This window comes from Macaca nemestrina, chromosome 11 (genome assembly GCF_043159975.1).
Source record: "Macaca nemestrina isolate mMacNem1 chromosome 11, mMacNem.hap1, whole genome shotgun sequence".
NCBI classification, from domain to species: domain Eukaryota; kingdom Metazoa; phylum Chordata; class Mammalia; order Primates; family Cercopithecidae; genus Macaca; species Macaca nemestrina.
This window is the reverse complement of record NC_092135.1, coordinates 41,714,032-41,729,687: the sequence shown is the minus strand read 5'-3', so window position 1 is coordinate 41,729,687 and position 15,656 is coordinate 41,714,032.

The following is a 15,656-nucleotide window of genomic DNA, read 5'->3' as shown; positions in this document are numbered from 1 at the left end:
TGTTCTGGTATGTGTGTGTGTGTGTGTGTGTGTGTGTGTGTGTGTGTATGTGTTTAGGATTTTTAGTTATACTGCATTTAGAGCAAAAAGTACAGCCACTGTATTTTACCAAAAGCAGAAATACGTTCTGGTTGGGGTTTGTTGTGAATCATAATGAATCTAAATGTCAATTTGGCAGAATAAAAATCTTTAGGATTAACTATGAACATAGTATGCCTTTGCATTTAAGCCCTTATATTTCTTCAATAAAGTTTTATAATATCCTACTCAAATGTCCTATATATCTTGTTGGATTTATTCCTTAGGTACTTTATGTTTTCAGACGTTATTGTCAACAGTATTTTAAAAATTACCTTGTGTTGGGATGTATAGATTGCAGTTTAATTCATGTTCCACTTGCATATATGAACTTCATTACATTTTCTTATATGGTCTAACAATTTGTCTTTAGACTTTTAAATTGTAGACAGTAATATTATTTTTGAATCATGATAGTGGTATTTTTTCCTTTTCTTTCCTTTCTTCTAACTTTTATTACTGTTTCTTGTCTTATTGTAAGACTCTCCAGTGCAATGCTGAATAGAAGTAGTGACAGAAAGCAATTCTGTCACATTCTTGAACTTAAAGATAATCTTATGATCACTGTATGTGCTTTTGCAGCTGTTGTTTACCAGAATAAAGAAAATTTCTTCTATTTCTAGCTTGCAGAGTTTTATTAAGTGGGTATTGAGTTTTATTGAATGCTCTTACTGCATCTATGGGGGAGATTTTGATTTTCTCCTTTAATCTTTTAATGTAATGAATTAATTTTGTAATTTTCTAATGTCGAATCAACTTTGCATTTCTGGAATAATCACCATTTGGTGATAATGTATTATCTTTTTCATATATCCCTGGATTTACTTTGTTAATGTAGGTTAGTATTTTTCATTTATCCTGTGAAATTGACTCATAATTATGTTTCAAACTGACTCTGTGTGGTTTTGGTGTAAAGGAGGTGCCAGCCTCATCCAATATGTTAGAAAGCAATTCTTCTTTTTCTCTTTTCTAAAAGAAAGAAATAATTTGATCCTTAGCTGCTTGATAGAATGCATCAAAAGAAATATTTCAATAAGGTCTTTTTCTTTGCAGAATATTTCAATCCATGTTTTTAGTTTCTTGAGTGAGTTCTAAGGCTGTTTAGGTTTTCTAGGTTTTTGTGTATTTTGATAACATTTTTCTAGAAATGTGTTCATTTCAGTGAATCATTCACATGTACTGTTTTTAAGTTTATATAATGTTCTCCTACCATCTCTTTAGCATGTGTTGCATCACTAATAAGCACTCCTTTCATTCCTCACATTGTATATTTTACTTTCTCTCTCTCTTCTTATTTTTGTCAGAGATATATTCTTTATTAGTTTCATCATAGAACCAACTTTTAGCTGTATTGATGCTCTGTCTTGTATCTTTAATTTTCATTTAGTTATTTTATCCTTGTACCTCACTGTTTACTTCCATTTTCCTTGTTGTGTTGATCACATTTCTGCCCTGGCATCAGGTTTGTGTCCTGTCACTAAGCATGACTATGAAATTGACATTCTAGGCCACCAGGAATTAGTAGACACTACAAGGCAAAAGTCCATTCTAAATCTCCATAACTTCTTGAGTTTTTTGTCATTGGTTTCTAGAGACTCCTTTATGATTACAGAAGCTCATCTAGGCATTGCAAAATGGCATCTTTTATATTTTGCCTACTGTTTTTGGGTGTGCTTCCCAGAAGAGCTTTCTCAGAAATGACCCTGACTGGTGACCCTCAAATACTCTCCATGACTCTTAGTATCTGGAAACCATGTCCAAATTCCATAATTTTTAAGGGCTCTTACCTCAACTTGCCTTTCCTGGCTGTCTTTCCTGTCAGGTGATGCCCTTTCTATATGGAAACTTCCTTTCAATTCTAGACACAGATCAATGTCATTTGTTAGTGATAACTTCCTAAGTGTTTGAATACATAAGCACTCTGTTCTATAACATTAGTAACAGGTCATACAGGTATTTCTTTCTTACAGCACTATTCATTGTTTGCTGAAGGAATGAGTTTATGCCCATCTTTCCTGCTAGGGTTTGAGCTCCTTGAGGAGAGGAACTGTGCCTGACACGGAGTAGCCATTCCATAGTCATTGCTTGTGGAATGAATGTGTGTAATTTTCAGTCTTTCTGCTCACTTCACATGTATTTTCTCCTGAGTCCACCTTTGATGCTCTGGCTATACAAGTACTTACCCATAAAGTAATAGGACCTTACATAGTCACTAGAATTTTTCTTTTCTGTAGATTTAAGCACCTGTGGCCCAGCTCTTAAATGGTATTAACCAAATTACACCAAGCATTTTGGTTGTACCTTTGGGTTCCGGAGTCTAATTGCTTGTAATGAAACACTGGAGTCATAATTTGATGGTCTGTAGGTTTCTCAGCTGTTTCTCTCTATGAGAAAATGTATAATGGGATATTTTGCACGTGACTGTCTATATTTTATATGCAACACATCAGTGTTGTGTAAATTTTGTGAGCAACTTCTATTATCTTTGAAACCACAGAAGCAACAAACAGTTATAATTATAGTCTGAAGAAGTGATAGTGTTTCAAATATGCCTACAGTCGTGGTATTACAATGAGAATGTTCTGTTTGCCTGAAGCTTTCACTGTGCTCAGTGACATCAAAATTATACTAAATTTTAACAGAAACTTCTGTCCTTAAACAGAAACAGCTTGTTTGAAAAGCTAAGAGTTTTCTTTCTTCTGAATTCTTTGATTTTTTACTGAATAAAAGTGGTAGAAATGGTAAATATCGTGGCGTAACTACATTCTTTGTTACTTGCCGGCCGGTTTTACTATCATCGACTAATAGGTATTCTACTTTGCTCCACATGGGGAACGAATACACTTTATTTAAAACTTCTTTCTGTGCATCTGCTACTTGTCAACTCATGATCTTCTGATCCTTGAAGATTTGACAACCCTGTGATTTGCTGTAATGGAATTACTGAAAAGTTATCAACAAAGACGTTGCAATGTAAGAATGCAAAGTAAGTCCTTAGATGTTTAGAGGGAAATACACTTCAAAAGGGGTAGTGGCCACAAAGAAATACCTGAATCATCCAATTTTTGGTGTGGTTCTGCATGTCTTTAATTTTGTCAACGGGGAAAGAGGATGTTTATGTTGCCATCTCTTTCCCTCAACTGTGACTTATTTTTTCTATAGCTTATTCATTAACACCTCATACGGTACTGAATACATCTCAGACAGGGACAATCGAGTCAAAGAACATGCTAATTAGAATCAGAAAAGCTAGATTCTAGTCCTACCTTGTCTCATCATTTTTGCCATTGACTGTGGCAGAAACATTGGATCAGTCTTTCAATTTTTCTGGGCCTTTATTTGTTTGTCTGTAAAACGTAAGTAGGTGGTAGGTTAGGTAAGTGATCTTCCAAGTCTGGTCCCTGGACCAGTAACATTAATATGATCTGAGAACTCATTAAGAAGCAAATTCTTGGGCCTCACCCCGACTCTGAAGCTCTGAAAGTGGAACTCAGCAATCTGTATTTTCATAAGCTCTTTAGGTGAATGTAATATACATCAATAAACTTTAGAAAACTTCTAACTGGAAACTTACCTGAGTATCTATGAATGTTAGAGTAATCTAGGCCTACATGGATGTTAAGTAGGCATATTCCTCTGCTTGTAATTAAATTTAAAATTTGGATTCCAAACACAGATTTAGAAGCATATGTAAGAAAAAAAAGAAAAAGAATACTGAAACTGTTGTCCAAAAAAAGTAATTACTCTAAAAATGTTTTTGAATATAAGCATTTGCAGAATTTGCCTCCATTTGACACTGCAAAATGAACTTGATATTTCTGTCATACATGTATCTTGATGAGTATTTCCACTGAATGATCATCACTGCTTAATGCCCGTGATTTCAGAAAAAATAATTTAAAATTATTCAGATTTATTGTAATTGAGTTCTTATATTTATGAAGGAGAACAGTTAATAATCTGTTCTACATAAGTGCACATATGGCTAAAATTTTTGTTATTGAATATTTGGGCCTTTGGTCTCCTATATAAGAAAAATGTCCTTGTGTTTAACCACTTCTGTGCTTTGTTAGCATATGCTTTACCTAACAGCCTGTCTGGCTCCATTTTTTATTAGTGTAGAAGAGTTTGTGGTAGTGATTTTGCTTTTTGAGGATTGGTATTATTACATTAACCATGGCTTTATGCTTTCCAAGGTCTCTAAAAGAGGGAGTTGGAGAAACTTGTATTCATAGTATAAATAAGTTAATGCATATATGACAGAGAATGCAGTCAGTTTTTTAAAAAAACCTAGTATTACAGTAAATTTAGAAAGCAAGTTAGGTGTGGTGGTGCTCACTCATAGTCCTAGTTACTTGGGAGGCTGAGCGGGGGAAGATTGCTTGAACCCAAGGGTTTGAGATCGGTCTGGGCAACAAAGCAAGACCTCATCTCTAAAAAAGTAAAATGAGAACTGAGAAAGGGGAGGAGGATAATTATTGCTTTTTATTTTGTGTTGAGGAACAAGATAAAATCTGAGGGTCTATTCTCAGTAAATCTTTGCTTTTTACAAGAGAATCTAAAGTTAATCTAAAGGCTGAAAGAGATGAGTATATGTCACATTTTGATGTGTATTTTCACAACTAATTTCCAGAAGCCTGTGAAAAAAGAGCTAAAACATTAATTGATTTTACTTCTTCTTTGCAACTGGAAATAGCCCAAAGAGGCAGACTAAAAGCAGTAAGAAGTAAGTTTCTATTACAAAATCAAGTGAAATACAAAAGACATTTTGAGAAGTTATTCTTCGCCGAATATTTATTGAACACCTATCACGTACTAGGTTCTGTGTTTGAAACTGGGGATAGGCCAATGAAGAAGATATGCCTTGCTCATTGGAGATTAGGATCTAGTCAAGAGACACACATAAAAACTTAACAGCTTCAAACAATAATAAATATTTTTTAAATCTCATAGTTCCTGTGGGGCAGGAATCAGGAACCACTTGGACGGTTTAAGCCTGAGTTCTCTCATGAGGTGGCAGTCATCTGAAGGCTTGACTAGGGCTGGAGAAGCCACTTCCACAGGGACTCACTTACAGGGGTGGCAAGTTGGTGCTGGCCTCAGTTTCTCTCCACGTGGGCCTCTTCAGAAGGCTGGTCAGCCTGGAGGCCAAATATTCCCAAAAAAGTGATCTGAGAGAACAAAGTGGAAGCTGCAATGCCTCTTATGACCTCTCCTGGGAAGTCATGGACCCTTGTATTGGTTACACAGGTCAGGTCTGTGGAAGGAGACTCTACAGGGCAGTGGCTCACGCCTGTAATCCCAGCACTTTGGGAGGCTGAGGCGGGTGGATCACAAGGTCAGGAGATCGAGACCATCCTGGCTAACATGGTGAAACCCCGTCTCTGCTAAAAATACAAAAAATTAGTCAGGCATGGTGGCGGGCGCCTGTAGTCCCAGCTACTCAGGAGGCTGAGGCAGGAGAATGGCGTGAACCTGGGAGGCAGAGCTTGCAGTGAGCCGAGATGGCGCCACTGCACTCCAGCCTGGGTGACAGAGCAAGACTCAGTCTCAAATACTACTACTACTACTACTACTAATTATTATTATTATTATTTCTACAAATTATGATTAAATATCCATTTCAATATAAATATCTAGTTCAATAAGTGCTATGGAAAAGATATGTATACTGCAATGATAATGCATAATACAGATAGAGCCTAGTCAGGATAAGGGAAGACTTTGATACAGGTTTTGACAATAGTCATTCTGACTGCTATTTGGACAATGGAAGGTAGGAGGGAAAAGGAATGTGAAGAACTGGTTAGGAGACCATTGTGGTGATCCAGGTACTGTTCTAGGCCTTTGGTATAGAAATTCCTGCACTTGTGGAACCTATGTTGTAACGCAAAAGTTATACATAAAGTACCAAGAATACATAAAAAATTTTGCATGACTATCATCCTAGTTTTCTGACATTGCATAGCAAACCAGCTCAAAATTTAGTGGCTAAGGCTGATAATTTATTATGTCTCCTGGTTTTAAGAGTTGGCTGGGCTCACTTGGGGATTCTCTCAGAATTTCTCATGTGGTTGTAGTAGCAGATACTGAAGTCATCTGAATCATCCACCAACATGGCCTGTTTTGCACACAGGTCCGATATGTCAATACACCTCCATGAAGCACACATTCCTTTCAGCAGGGCAGCCTGAACGTCTTACACAGTGGCTCAGGGCTTTAAAAGGCAGGAAATCAAAACTTTCAGTCCTCATGAAGGACTCTTCAGTTGGAACTAGCATAGTATCATTTCTATTGTATTCAATTGGTCAAAGCAGTCACAGGCCAGTGTGGATTCAAATTGGTTTAAGAGTGAATTCTGCATCGTGGTGGAGGGTGTCACATGCAATGGCAAGATGCGCCAGATGGCCTCTTGTGATCTTTGCCTTCTGTTAGCATGCTCTGTAGAGTCCCCTTCCACAGGCCTGACCTGTGTAACCAATACAAGGGTCCATGACTTCCCAGGAGAGGTCATAAGAGGCATTGCAGCTTCTACTTCGTTCTCTCAGATCACTTTTTGGGGATATTTGGCCTCCAGGCTGACCAGCCTTCTGAAGAGGCCCACGTGGAGAGAAACTGAGGCCAGCACCAACTTGCTGCCCCTGTGAGTGAGTCCCTGTGGAAGTGGCTTCTCCAGCCCTAGTCAAGCCTTCACATGACTGCCACCTCATGAGAGAACTCAGGCTTAAACCGTCCAAGTGGTTCCTGATTCCTGCCCCACAGGAACTGTGAGATTTAAAAAATCTTTATTATTGTTTGAAGCTGTTAAGTTTTGCAGTCATTTGTTACATAGCAATAGATAAATAATACAGAGGCCATGCTGGAGGTAACCTGAGGGCAGTGTTTATATCTGTTTCACTAATACATCTCATGCAGTATAGTACCTGACTCACAGTTCAATAATACACGAAAGAAAGAAGGCCACGATGGCATAGTCATTGAAGAGCCCTCCCATTGCATGGCTTCTTGGAATGCAGGTTGAACAAACACCCTGAGTGCCAGGAAGCATGATGTAGTGGGGGTGGGATGCCGGGTGCAGAAGCAGCATGGTCTTCATACAAAGACAGACCGCTCCGACAGTGTGGATGGTCACCTTTTGACAACGTGACAAGACCATTGACAGCCCTGACCTGTATTGTAGAATTGAGAAACCAAAAGCATCCTGAAGACTACAAAGATTGTATCAAAGACTTCCTATTTGTGCACATTGTTTTTTCTTCTTTCATAGAAAGTGATTAAACTGTTCTGCAGGAAAACTGATTTGTTCTTCAAAGAAAGCCCTGGCCTCTGCTCAGTGACTTGTATTCTGCTAGGATGGCTACCCATGGATTCAGGGCTGATTTGTTCTTGTATCTTCTCAGTACATTTATTCTTTCTTCAAATCAAAGATATGCCTACTTTTTTTTTCTAAGTATTTTAAAGAAATACCAGTGGAAATCAGAAAAGAGCTCTCACATGAGAAACTCTTAGTAACTTCAAAAATAGTCATAAACTCAAATTGCTGTTCTGTGTTTTATAGTTCACAATATTTCCCTGTATCTTTGAAGTATTAAAAAAGATATCCAAGAGAATGAACCTTAACCATATTTTATTAATACAATTTTGGCATAATCCTTCTATAGATCAGTATTTTTTCCAATATATAATTGTGGAATGGAAAATAATAAGAAAAATTACAGAGTTGAAGTGGTCTCTAGTTGGAACATTTTGGAAGAAAGCTTTGTGATCAAAAGCGGAATTTAAATAAGCTATGTGTCTTAAGTTCATATGTATTGTTTTTAAATGGACTAATTTAGAAAGAAATAGAAGCATAGCTTGAGAAAGAATAGACAGCATTAGTGAGAGTACTCCAAGAGGGACAAATAACATATGAGGTGTCAGGAAAGTGGCACAGACAGAACGAGACACATTCAAAGGTCAGCAAGTTCATTTCTTTGACTGGAGCAGAGAGTGTGCTGAACAATCACCACCCACCCACATGCCTTCTCATGCCGCAGGTTGTCCTGTCTGCTTCACTCCCCAAATGAGAATCCCTTCATTCTTTTACATGTTTCCCCTGCTTCCTAGAATGAGGCAATAGAAGCCTTCTACCCGTCCTTAAAATGTACTGCTTCCATTCCCTACGTAAAACCTCTCGAATTGATGTTGGGAGGTGGGATTGGAAAAGACACCTGCAAACTGTGCTGAGGAAGCTCCTAACAGAGTGGGCTGAGGCAAAACGCTCTGGTCACGGTGAGGCACACCTGGAAACAATAGTGGTTTATCAGTGTGGGCGGGACCAATCAGAGGAGGGAAGATTTGGGGCCAGGATGAAGTCACACAAATGGCCCTTGAGTTCTACACAGAGTTTCTGTATTTTCCAATTGAAGGAGTATCTTTCAGTGTTTGAAGACTGGAAACCACGGTGAGTGGCAGATTGTCCTTGTTATATGTGTATTTGCTTCAGTATCTTCCAGTAAGGAGAACTGAATGACAGAATTAAATAGGCATCCTTTTTAAAATTGTAAAACAATGTATCCCCTTTGAAGAAAATTTGGAAAAGCAGAAAAGTAAGAAATAAAAAAAGTGAAAATAAGAAAAACAATGCCCAACAAAACCACATTATTAATTTGACGTATTTTCTTCTTCCAGCCCCCACTGCCTTATTTTCTGTGCATTGGTCTTTACATGCAACACACACATAACAAAGCACAAATACTCCAAGTGATTTTGAATTTTTCTTTTTTTCACTTAACATTCTATTATTTATTACTTTTTTGGTAAACATCATAAAAATGGCTATGCTATCTCTCATTGTGTGTGAAAATGTAGCCCTTGGTTACTTAACCATCTCTGTCATTTTGGATATTTAGAATGATCTGGTATTCACTGCTATTAATAACATGATTAATTTCTCCATGGTTTTTCTGAATTTAGGATTTTCGTAAAGGATACATTTCTGAACATTTGATTATTTAATCAAAGGATAGGAATAGTATGATTATATGAGCATTGACCTGATTCTTAGATGATGTATATTTCCTCTTTACAATTCATATACTCTAATCAAGATCTAAAATCATATAAAAGACATGGTCTGTTAAGACTCTGGTTTAGGTTGTGTGTGGTGACTCATGTCTATAATCCCAGTACTTTGGGAGGCCAAAGTAGGTGGATTTCTTGAGCCCAGGAGTTTGAGACCAGCTGGGAAACATGGTGAAACCCCATCACTACAAAAAAATACAAAAATTAGCTAGATGTGGTGGTGCATACCTCTAGTCCCAGTTACTCAGAAGGTTGAGGCTAGAGTATGGATTGAGCCTGCGAGGTTAAAGCTGCAGCGAACTGTGATAGTGCCACTGCACTCAGTCTAGGTGACAGAATGAGAGCGTGTCTCAAAACAAACAAAAAAGACTTGAGCTTCTCTCCAGACTTCTGAACTTGGTGTCACCACCTTGATGGATCTGCATCCTGAAAGTCGTTGCAAGTATTGTTGGTTGCAACCATTGGATTATGGGCAAACAGACACAGCTTTTTCCTGAGTGGTTTCCCACTCAAGAGGTGGGAGGGGCAGAGTAAAACAATTTTAAAGCAATATCAAAGATTATCAATCAATATTCTTTGCCAATAGCTTGAAAATGTGAGGAGATACAATAACACTTAGGACACAGAATCTGTTATTTTATTTTCTGTTCCTAAAATACACACTTTTTGGAATGTGCTCTTATAAAGTTTATAATGACTTCTATACAGAATGTTTGGATCCAATATGAAGACCTTTATGACCAAGAAATTTGATCATAGCAATATTGTTTACCTATTTTTCTCCTTTAGAAGCCCACTTTTTGTAAATAAAATGTTAGTATTTTTATTCATTTTACGGTTTGAGACTGTTTGCTTTTCACTAACCTTTTATTACTGTACAAATATTTTCCTATGTTGTTATGAGTGAATCCTCCTATTAGCTTCAATTCTGTAGTGTCATAATCACACAAAAGGCTGAAGTACTGATTATGCCTCAGATAATGTAGTTGTTAATGATCAACTTAATGTTAAAAGCCATTACTGCTCATTGACATAATTCTGAGAACATTATACTGTAGAAGTGCACCTTTTGTGTGGAAACAGAATGACAAAATTGAAATGTTAAAAGTTGAGTGTCTGAATAATAGCCTGTGAAATCATTTAGACAAGACCATTGTTGCCTCTATTGTTCAAAGACTAGAGAGTGACAGGATGAGACAAAAAAGAAGAAACACCACCACAGCTTCACTTGCAGGTTTGAAGGGAGATGGAAAAGAAAGAGAATCCCTGTTTGTTTCTGTCTTCCTGCAGGGTCTTCTCCTAACAATAGAGCACCCTCCTCTGGCCACTTGCCAAAAGGGGATGCCTGCTTGGGTTTTGATTGGCAGGACCAGAGCCAGGCAGGGGGATGCTGTAAGTGCGTTGCAAGAATTTTCCCAGTACAATGTTGTCTGAGAGTGACCCGGACCAGTCACCCGTGGCTTCCTCCATGTTCCATGCTCAAGGGCTTTAGGTCATGGCATTTGAAAGCTGGAAACAGACTATGGGAAGGCGGAAGTGTACGGTCACCTTCCCAAACAAGCTGTTAGCTCACTTTAATACTTTGCCACTGGTGTCTGTCTTCTTTAGTATCATTGGTCAATTTTGATCTGGAGGATGGAGGCAAGCCAACAGAGAGTCGAGAGACAGAAGGTGGTGTGTATGTGATAAGGTGGGGAAGGGACATATGGGAGCCTCCATGCTTGTTTCGTGGAATCAATGGGATCTAAAACAGAGATACAGTCCATTGCTGGCTGGGTCATTTAGCACTTTCCGTGGTCAAAGACCTAATTCATGACCTTGACTGATCGTTTAACAATTTTCGTATTTGGTCATAACAGCAACAAGTGAACAAGCGTAGATAGACTACAACTAGTTCTTCATTGTTACTAGAACTATCCAATCCTTAGAATCTGTTTCCAGTGAGTGAGTGACAGTTATCTTCATATAATAATATTCATGTTTCCATAAACATTCTATTTTCCAGGCATGGTTCTAAAGACTTCCTATGTACTAACAGAGGAGATTTTACTAAAGGAAGATTTCGCTAAAATGCATACTGGCGTCAGATTATCAGAGTGGAAGAATAATTGTATGCTTACAAGGGATGAAAACGTGTTCATAATGTACTTCAGTTTTACAGAAAAAATGGAATTATGCTTGAAAGTATTGTTTAAGAAAGTGGAGATATTTGTTATATACTTTAAAAAGGTTTCTATAAGATTGAATTATGAGCCTGGGCAACATAAGTGGGACTGTGTCTCTACAAAAAATAAAAAAATTAGCCTGGCGTTGTGATGCATGTCTGTGGTCCCAGCTTCTTGGGAGGCTGAGGTAGGAGGATGGCTTGAGCCCAGGGGTTCGAGTTTGCGGTAAGCTATGATGGCTCCACTGCACTTCAGCCTGGGTGACAGAGTGAGACCCTGTCTCTAACAAATAAATAAACAAAATATAACAAAACTGAATTATGTATAAAAATTTTTATTGACATTGATTTTTTCAAAGGGAAATTTAATTTTTAGAGCAGTTGTAGAGCTACAAAAATATTGCAAAGAGAGTACAAAAAGTTGCCATATCCCCCATACTCAGTTTCACCTATTATTAACATCTTACATTACTATGGCATATTTGTTATAGTTAATGAAACAATATTAATACATTATTGAAGTCCGTAACTTATTCAGATTTCCCCGGATTTTTCCTACTGTCTTTTTTCTATGGATCTTATTAAAATAGCACAATATTTAGTTGTCATGTCTCCTTAGGTTCCTCTTGGCTGTTACAGTATCTCAGATTTTCCTTGTTTTTGACAACCTTGACAGTTTTGAGAAGTACTGGTTAAGTATTTTGTAGAATGTCCTTCGATGGGGATTTGTTTGATACTTTTTTCAATGAATAGACTGATTTTATCAGGATAATTTTTACTGTTACTGAAAAGACTTTTGGACTTCTGGCATTTTAGTTTGTGGGGGAACAGCTTATAGTCTGTAATTAATGAAGAAAAAGTCATTTATTTGGGGCAGGGGAGTGTTGAAGATTGGACTGATATATGGATAGGTCCCAATGAGTTGGCAGGTATGTAAGACAAAAATTTCAGAATTCGTTCTGAAAACATTAATTCCTTTCTTTACTCAACAGACATTCACAGAACACCCACTGTTTGCCAGTCACTGAGCACAAGGAATACAAATCTGAACTAGTGACAGGAAGATTAGTTTCTCAAACTGCCATGCAAAAAATGTTTTCCATTAAAGCTTGAGAAAGAAGGGATATGACAATTTCTTTCCAAAATCTATAACGGTGTCTATATTGTTACTCTCTTCAATTAAAACCTACTTCTTAATTTTTCTCCCAGCAGATATGGAGATTAATAACAAATATTTATTAATACCATTCTATATCACAAAGCAAAGTTTTCCTTAATAAAAAAATTCAGTGGGTTTTTAAATTCTTGCTCACTTGCACCTTTTTTGTGTGCCTTCCGAATTACTCCTTTCAAAACATTTATGCAAGTTTACCTGCATTAGACCTTATACTCCTTTTTCAAACTTCTTATTTTGAAATGATTTTAAGTGTACAGAAAAATTGCAAAAGTAAAAATAAAAGAGTTCACTTTTTATTCAGCTTCCTCTAATGTTAACAATGTAACATAATCAAAGTACAATGATTAAAATGAGGAAATTAACATTGATACTTTTTTCTGAATTATAATTCATATTTGCATATCACCAGTTTTTTCACGAATGTCCTTTTTCTGTTTCCTGATCTGGTCCAAGATCCTACACTCTGTTTAACTGCTGTGTCATCTTAGTTTTTTTCAGTCTGTGACAGTTCTTCAGTCTATGTATTCTGTGATGTTGACATTTAAAAAAATAACATTTCCATGAGCAGTTGTATTGTAGAATGTCTCTCAATTTGAATTTTACTAATATTTTGCAATGATTAGATTGAAATTATGCATTTCGGTAAGAATATCACAGAAGTAATGGTATATCCTCAGTTATCACAGAGGGGGGTACTTAATGTTGATATGACTCATTACTCATGGTGTTAACCTTAATCACTTGGTTAGAATAGTATCTTCTGGATTTTTCCATGGTAAATTTACTGTTTTTTTCCATAGTAATCAATAATACTTTGAGACTAGGCAAGTACCTTGTTTTTCGTATTTTTTTTTTATGTGTCCCCTGTTCTTATCATTTGAAGGACTTGACTCAATATCATCTAAAAATCAGTCCTATAAATTGAGCAATTCCTTTAAAAGAGACTTATACTTGAGATTTTTTTAAGCAGGTATTGGTGTGTTGTTACTTAGAGTTATAAAATAAGTTCATGAAAGATACAGCATTTTCTTTAATCAAATTGTGTGGGGGAAAAAATAGGATGTCAGTGAAAACAACAGCTCCCATAAATTATACTTGGGATAAGTAATACTTAAAAACAAACAAACAAATAAAAAAAAAAAAACACCTAAAGCCAGAGTACAGTGAAGGTGTTCTGTAGTTGGCCATGTACCTAAACACATGCAGAACATATATATTAATGCTGGTGAATTTATATTCACCAACATTTAACTCCTTAGTTTTTCAGAAGTAGACTCTAAGCTTTCTTCTTAGAATATTCTATTCTGCCTCAAGAATTCTATTCTAATGCTATTGAGAAGAGTTACTTTAAAATCAGGCCCATTTACTACTAATGAATTAGGATACATTAGCAGTAACTACACTGGATCCTAATTAGAAAAGGACAAACTGCTTTGGGAAAAAGTAGGTCTAAATCTTTCTTTTGCTATGCAATTATGTAATTTTCAAAGTTAATATTTTTCTAATAGCCCTCTGTTTTAATTCTCCATGTCTTTTTATTTAAGACTCTGGATACCTGCTCCAACTGTCTCCTCTGCTGCATCGTCCTTTCTAACAGAGTTGACTTGGGTAAGTTGTTGCCATATGTCACCCCTCTTCCTCATAGACTTCTAGACTTTTAGTACCAAGTGTTTTCTTTATTGCTTATAATTAACTACTTTTTGAATGTATTGTTTTTAGTTTTTATTCACTTACTTATATACTGATGTTACCCCTACATTATTTACTAATGTATTTATGTTCTGTCATTACACTCAAATCACCCCCAAAGACACACATTGAGTTTATTCATTCACTTGCTTCAATCTGTGCTGATGTAAAACATAGGCTAGGCTAGGTGGAAAATGTGAAGGTAAATGAGTCAGATTCCTGTTTTCCAAAACTTATTCCATCAGAGAACATTTTGAGGAAACATCTTTGAATCTGGGCTGGCTTTTGAATGAAATCTCAGATTTTTGGGGGAAGGCTAGAATGTATCTTAGCATATGTAAAATTTCTATAGAGGATAAATATATTGTCTTGCATTCTAGTGGGAAATTAGCAGATTTTATTGATGATGATGATGATGATTATTATTATTATTATTATTTTAGAGACAGAGTCTCACTGAATTGCCCAGGCTGGAGTGCAGTATTACTATCATGTCCTTGAACTCCTGGGCTTGCAGGAGCCTCCCAGATAGCTGAGGCTAGAAGTGTGTTCCAGACACCACACCTAGCTAATTTTACTTTTTTAAAATTATGTTTATTTTTATTTTTTTGGGTAGAAATGGGGTTTTGCTATGTTGCCCAGGCTGGTATTGAACTCCTGGCCTCAAGCAATCCTCCCACCGCCGCCTCCCAAAGTGCTGGCTTGGGCCCACCGCACTTGGCCTAATAATTAGTCAATTTGCTAGAATCTAAAGGTGTGTGTGAGTGAGGAAAGAGGGAGGGAGGATGCAGAGAGAGAATGACGGACCGAAAGAGGGAACAAGAGAGAGAGTGAGTGGGGTAGGTAGAGCTGAAGTAGAGACTGGAAGGAAACCCAAGTTGTTCAATAGCAAATGGAACTTGAGAAGGTCAGGAAGAGTTCCGTGGAGGAGCATTAAGGAGGAGCAAATGAAATTCACTTGCTCCCTTTGATGAGGTGAAAAGAAGTAGCCTTAGTTTATTTGTGTGCTTCTGAACCTTGGTGCACCCACCACTAATTCAGAGGCTGTGGGAAATCCAGATGCAGTTGTTGTTCTCTTAGAGCTCCATTAGGACCCGATCCAGCCCCTGCTAACATACCAGGAGGCTGCATTGGCAGCAAACTGATCCACTCCTAATGTACTTGAGGGGAAAACTTAATGCCTTTGCTGTGCCATTTGAATGTTTTTGTTTGAAAGAGCATATAGATTATTTATAGTCCACCAAATAAACCTGAGGGTCTTTTAATAAACTCGTAGATTAAGTTGCTCAAAGGAGTTTATTGAAATAATATCTGATTTTTTCCATGACAATGACATTCCATGAGTTTATGGCTCTATCCCATGAGGAACAGGATTTCCCACCTTACCCCATGGTATCTGTGTATCATTTCAACATTCAGAAGAAATGAAAGCGAGGCTTTTGGTCACTATACCAGCTTCTCTCACAATGATTTTTTCTCAAAAAT